Below are 6000 nucleotides of genomic sequence, written 5' to 3'. Positions count from 1 at the left end.
TTCTCTTATGACCAGAAGGACGCTCTTGCTTAAATGGAAAGATGCAGCCCCTCCTATTCACGCCCAATGATTATGTGATGAAATGTCATGTTTAAATTTAGAGAAGATTTGATGTTCGATCTTTGAATCTAGCCAAGACTTTCAAACATTGTGGGAACCTTTTCTGAATTATTTTCAAAACCTTTGATTTGCTGTTAAAGCACAGATGATGACTAATATTATTTTTTCCTTTTTTTCTTTACTAATCTGCTTTGGTCTTGGTAGTGGGTTAGATATTTTTATATAATAAAATTACTATATTTCAATGTTACAAATTAATTAATCTGTACAAATATAGGGTAAGGAGTCTTTATATGCAATTTAGTATATTGCATTGATATATATATATTTTTTCTTGTACTCCATATCCTTATATGCAAATTAATAAAAACATTGGAAAGGACCTATTGTGGCAATAGGCAAATTGCAGTGGGTCCAGGTTCTTGCTGAGGTATGAGTTGATTCTGGCTATGGTCAACCTCTCAAAGCATTTCATCACTGTAGATGTGAGTGTTACTGGGCAATAGTCATTAAGGCAATTCACCCTGCTATTCTTAGGCACTGGTATAATTGTGGGAACTTCTGACCGTAGCAGTGAGAAGTTAATGTCCTTGAAATCTCCCGCCAGCTGGTTGGCACAAATTTTCAGAGCCTTGCCAGGTACTCCATTGGGGCCTGCCACCTTGCAAGGTTTCACCCTCCTGAAAGACAGCCTGACATCAACCTCCTAGACAGAGATCACAAACTCATTGGGTGCAGCAGGGATCTTCACTGCAGTAGCTATATTCGCCCTTTCAAAGGGGGCACTAAAGGCGTTGAGCTCATCTGGCAGTGAATTATGGTTGCCATTCATGCTATTGGGTTTCACTTTGTAGGAAGTAATGTCCTGCAAACCCCATCAGAGTTGACGTGCATCGGTTGTCGCCTGGAATTGTTTCTTTGCTCTTGAAATGACCCTCTGCAAGTCATACCTGGTTTTCTTGTACATGCAGGGTCACCAGACTGAAATGCCACAGATCTAGCCCACAGCAGATCAAGAAGCTTCTGGTTCATTCACAGCTTTTGGTTTGGGAACGTACAGCAAGCACAGACACATCTACACAGGTTTTTACAAAGTCAGTAACAATTGCGGCATACTCATCCAGATTCAAAAATAAATGCCTGATTAAAGTTCAGTCCACTGATTTGATGCAGTCCTGTAAGTTCTCCTATGTTTTCCTTGTTCAAACCTTCTTGGTCCTCACTACTGGTGCTGCAGTCTTCAGTTTCTGCCTATACTCAGGGAGTAGAAGTAGAGTCAGATGATCAGACTTTCCAAACTGAGGGTGTGGAATAGCACAGTAGGCATTCTTGATGATGGTGTAACTGGTCTAGTGTGTTGCTTCTTCTGGTAGTACAAGTGATTAGTTGATGGTAATTATTTAGTGACTTTTTCAAGCTGGCCTGATTAAAATCCTCCAAAATGACGGTGAAAGCATTAGAGTGTGCTTCTTCATGCATGTTGATCCCATTGCCCACATCATCATTTTGGTATATTCCACCTCAGGTATTGGCCTGAGATGGAATGTAACAAAATGATTGCTAAAATCTCTCTTTTTAATTTTTTTTATTTTTATTTTTATTTTTTTTATTTCTAAAACCTTTTTTAATTCCTTAGTCTCTATTCTTTTGTCCTATTTGTGGAAGAGTAATCGTTCTAGAATTAATAAAGCATACCTTCAAAAATCTAAAATAGGTGGTATGGCCTTACCTAATTTTCATTTATATTATTGGGCAGCTAACAATCGTTGTCTTACCTTCTGGTCTTTTTCTCATAGCCAGTCTGACCGCCCTAAATGGGTGGCAATGGAGCTGAATTCCACTAAGGATCTTTCTATTTCTGCACTCCCTAGTAGTTTGCCTAGACTAATTGTTAATCCTCTTGTTAGACACACTCTGTGAATATGGGCCCAGTTTAGGAAATTTAATGGTTTCTGTGGTTTTTCCCTTTCTAGTCCTATTTTACATAATCACCTTTTTTTTTACCTTCTATGCACGATTCAACATTCTATGATTGGTATAGAAAGGGCATTAGGTATTTTGAAGATCTTTTCATTGACAATCGTTTCACCTTTTCAACAACTTTCTGCTAAGTTTAATCTACCTAATGCCCATTTCTTTAGATACTTCCAAATTAGACACTTCATTAATCCTTTATTACCCAACTTTCCTGAGATGCGAGAGAAAAACACTATGGACTTGTTTCTTTCTATTAATCCATTGGGTAAAGGCTTAATATCTTTTATTCATGATAAATTAGTACCCTTACGGCGTGCCCCTTTGGATAAAATTAGAATGGCTTGGGAGCATGACTTAAATATTCTCTTATCTGATGTGGTTTGGGACTCGATTCTCAAGTCAGTTAACTCAACTTCTCTTTGTGCACACCACTGTCTTTTACAGTTTAAGATTGTTCATAGGGCACACATGTCCAAATCTAAATTGTCTTGATTTTACCCTAATATTAGTCCGGTTTGTGATAAATACAAAAGTGGCGAGGCTTCACTCATTCATATGTACTGGACCTGCCCTAGTCCAGAGAAATTTTGGAGAGATGTTTTCCTAACTTTATCTCATATTCTGAACTGCCACTTAGAACCTAACCCTCTAATTGCTCTTCTTGGTTCCTTGGGTGAGATGGATATACATTTGAGCTTGATTAAATGTTGAACATTATCTTTTGCTTCTCTTCTGACTAGACGTCTAATTCTTCTTAGGTGGAGAGATGTTTCCCCACCCACGCACGCCCAATGGCTCGATGATATTATGTCCTGTTTAGACCTTGAAAAAATTCACTACTCAATTCTTAATTCGGACATAAAGTTTCATAAGGTCTGGGGACATTTTATTGAATATTTTCATAACCTCTCTTCTGATTAAGTTTCTTTTTCAGTCCCTTACTTCCAGCTTTTTTTTTTGGTAGTAGGCATTATTATCTTCTGTTTTTACTTGTATTTACAGTTTTGGGGGTTTGAATGTTCTGATTTATATTTTCTACATTTTGCTGTGGTTGGTCTGGAGTTTTTTTTTCTTTGCGGGGGTGGGGGGACACTAACTTTACACAACTTTAATTTGGGTGCTTTTTCAATTATTGTTGTGAATTATATTATCATTGTATGTTTACCTTGCACTATATTAATTTCCTATCTTGTTCTTGGGGTTTTTATTTTGCTGTAGTGTTGTAGAAAATGCATAATTTAAAAAAAAAATCTCTCATGACAGGTTAAATGGACAGCCCTAAATTACAAGATATTGCAGGTCTGGTGAATAGAATTAGGATATCACTGATAGAGTTGTGCACCAAGAGGAGTTGTTCATGAGGCATGCACCTCCACCTCTGCTTTTGAGAGACTCAGCAGTCCTATTGTGATGGTGTAGAGTGAACCTTTCAATCCAAATTGCTGCAGACGAATGACAGAAGAGCAGAGCTACTGCAACTAGATGCCCATCTTCCTTCACCTGCAGCCAGTGTGGAAGGGGCTGCCATTCCAGAGTGACACTCTTTAGCCACTTTAGGAAGTGCACCACCATGATGTGACTTTTGCCATGTGCTACTGATGCACCATCAATAACTCTTGGAGACGTGAGGTGAGATATAGGCTTTTATTGGCTGGAAGAAAGAACAAACAGCAATTGACCACCTCACTACATCCTGCAGACTGAGGCCAGGGCTCAGTCTTCAATCGCCTTTATACTGGGGTCTGTGGGAGGAGCCACAGGAGCAGTCAGCGGGGGGGGGGGGCATGTCCAGACAAGTATATGTAGTTCACCACAGCTACCCCCCTCTTTTGAGACAGAAGGATGCCAACACACGATAATAAAACCAAGATCAACTATGCATAAAGGATAGAACACTGTACTCTTAAACCTTTAGCTCACTTCTAATCAAAGATATATCCTGGGCAGAAATGTGCAATTTGGCATTATAGATTCAAATCCACATGACTCTATTTTAAATATCTTAACTTTTCAAATTTTAGAGGGGTGTTTTGAAAAAAAATTTGGAACTTTTCATATCATCCAAAATAGTCATTTAAATCAATAGGTCATGAGGTGACAGCAGACATTAAATATCATTTCCCCTGGACCATATATACCCTTGAATATTTCATAACATCCCTATTACCTCTGGATTTTAAGCACTTATCTTCCTTTTGTGATCTCCCAGTAATATTTCAAAGTGCATACAGGCAAATCTGATCAAGCCCTCCTGGAAATCCATTGAACATTCTGAATTCCCATTTACCCAGCCATTAATTTCATTTAAGAAAAAAAAAATGAGACCGCACATATAGTAAATAAGTCCAAAAAGTTTTGTAGGGAGCAATAGGCTTAAATCTTTGATTCACTAATCAAAATTACAATAGACGAGCATAAAACGCAAAACACACTTGGAATTATAATAGAGTGGATTTAACATCAAATTGTCTCTTGTGGTAAATATCAAAGGAAAGGTCATTCAATCCAAACTGGCAGTGTCAGCTAAATTTTCTACCAAGTATTTTTCTGTTTGATGTGTCCAGATACTGCTGTATGAGCAAAAGTCAAATGCTGGATCTTCTCTTTCAGTCTGACCATTTTACTTGTCAAGGTCATTCATTCTGGGCTGTGCTGTAAAAGAGAACTGTGATAACTCCCATAGCAGATCTTTACAAAAGGTTAAAAATAGTAAATAACATTTAAACAGTTAAAAACTCAGTCTACAATGTGCACAAATTAAAAAAAAGATATTCTGTAAACTGGAAGAGTGATGCAGTTTGTACTTGTCACCTTATTTAACTATTCTAGAAATGGTGTAATGCCAACATCAGATTAACAATATAAAAATTGTAAGCAGGAAAATGATATATATTTCTGTTGACATCACGTCAGTGAAGACATCCTCAAATTTCATCTCAATATTTGCAGCTGCTCCCTCACACCTACACAGTACAAAACACCCCTATAATTCACCCATTGAGAATTTCTATCAATCAGAACTCCTTCCTGACCTGCAAATACAATCTACTTACTACACCGTCCCAAACTTGCCCCAGCACCAAGAAACCTTTCACACACATGTCACACGTCCACACACTGTTAGTTATTTAGCCATGGCAAATGCACCCTGAAGACATTCTGCTACATTTTCACATTTGTTCCTTCTTTACAGCTGAACAGGTCATATGGGCAACGCTAACAACAGACAAAGAGCAACAAGACCCTATTCATGCAAATTGGAGGAGAGAGTGGAGCTAATTAGTACTGCAGTTGCCATGGCACGTGCAACTAATAGCAGGACAGTCTGTTCAGGATAATGGTGTCCTCTTTTCTGATTCCACCCCGCTCAGTCTGCAGTCTTTTCTGATGAAGCAGTGCTGCAGATCTTACCTGCCACTACCCACTTCACCAGAAATTTAACACTTTGCTTTCCTTCTGCAGATGCACAGAGCTGCCCAATTGATGAGGTGGTATTTCCACCAACACAAAAGCTGGTCCTGTACTGAGGGGGAGGTTTAAATGTCTGGTTGGTACATAGTGAGTAACAGGGAGTGAAGGAGAAAGGTTTGTCAGCTTTGTAGAAAATCAAATCTCACATAATCTCAGCTCTAGAGAACTCATTGACTCTTAGAGAGATAAAACAAGGAAACTGTGTTAACCATCAACCTTCCATTTACACTAACCCTACATAAATTGAATTTATACCCCCACATTCCCATCAACCACCCCAAAGTTCTACCACTCTCCTACACACTTGCAGCAAGTTATGTTGGCTAAAAAGCCTGCCAAAATGCCCATCTTTGGGATGTGAGAGAAAACAAGGGCACCCAAGAGAAATACATACAATTACAGAAGAACATGAAAACTGCACACAGGCAAAGTACAATGTTCAAAGTAAATTTATTATCAAAGTACATACATGTCACCCTATACATCCCTGAG

The 6000-nt window shown here is 38.5% G+C and overlaps 1 long non-coding RNA gene across 1 annotated transcript in view; it reads right to left on the bottom strand.

The window, feature by feature from the left end:
* Nucleotides 1-3838: 3838 nt before the first annotated feature.
* Nucleotides 3839-6000, bottom strand: part of LOC140728715 (uncharacterized) — a 66912-nt gene continuing 64750 nt past the window's right edge. Inside the window, exon 3 of the long non-coding RNA XR_012099161.1 lies at nt 3839-4689. This is a non-coding gene — a long non-coding RNA (uncharacterized lncRNA). The remainder of the gene's footprint in view (nt 4690-6000) is intronic.

Source organism: Hemitrygon akajei, chromosome 6, assembly GCF_048418815.1.
Source record: "Hemitrygon akajei chromosome 6, sHemAka1.3, whole genome shotgun sequence".
Classification (NCBI taxonomy): domain Eukaryota; kingdom Metazoa; phylum Chordata; class Chondrichthyes; order Myliobatiformes; family Dasyatidae; genus Hemitrygon; species Hemitrygon akajei.
Note: the sequence above shows the minus strand (reverse complement) of the source record. Positions and strands in the feature narration are given on the sequence as shown.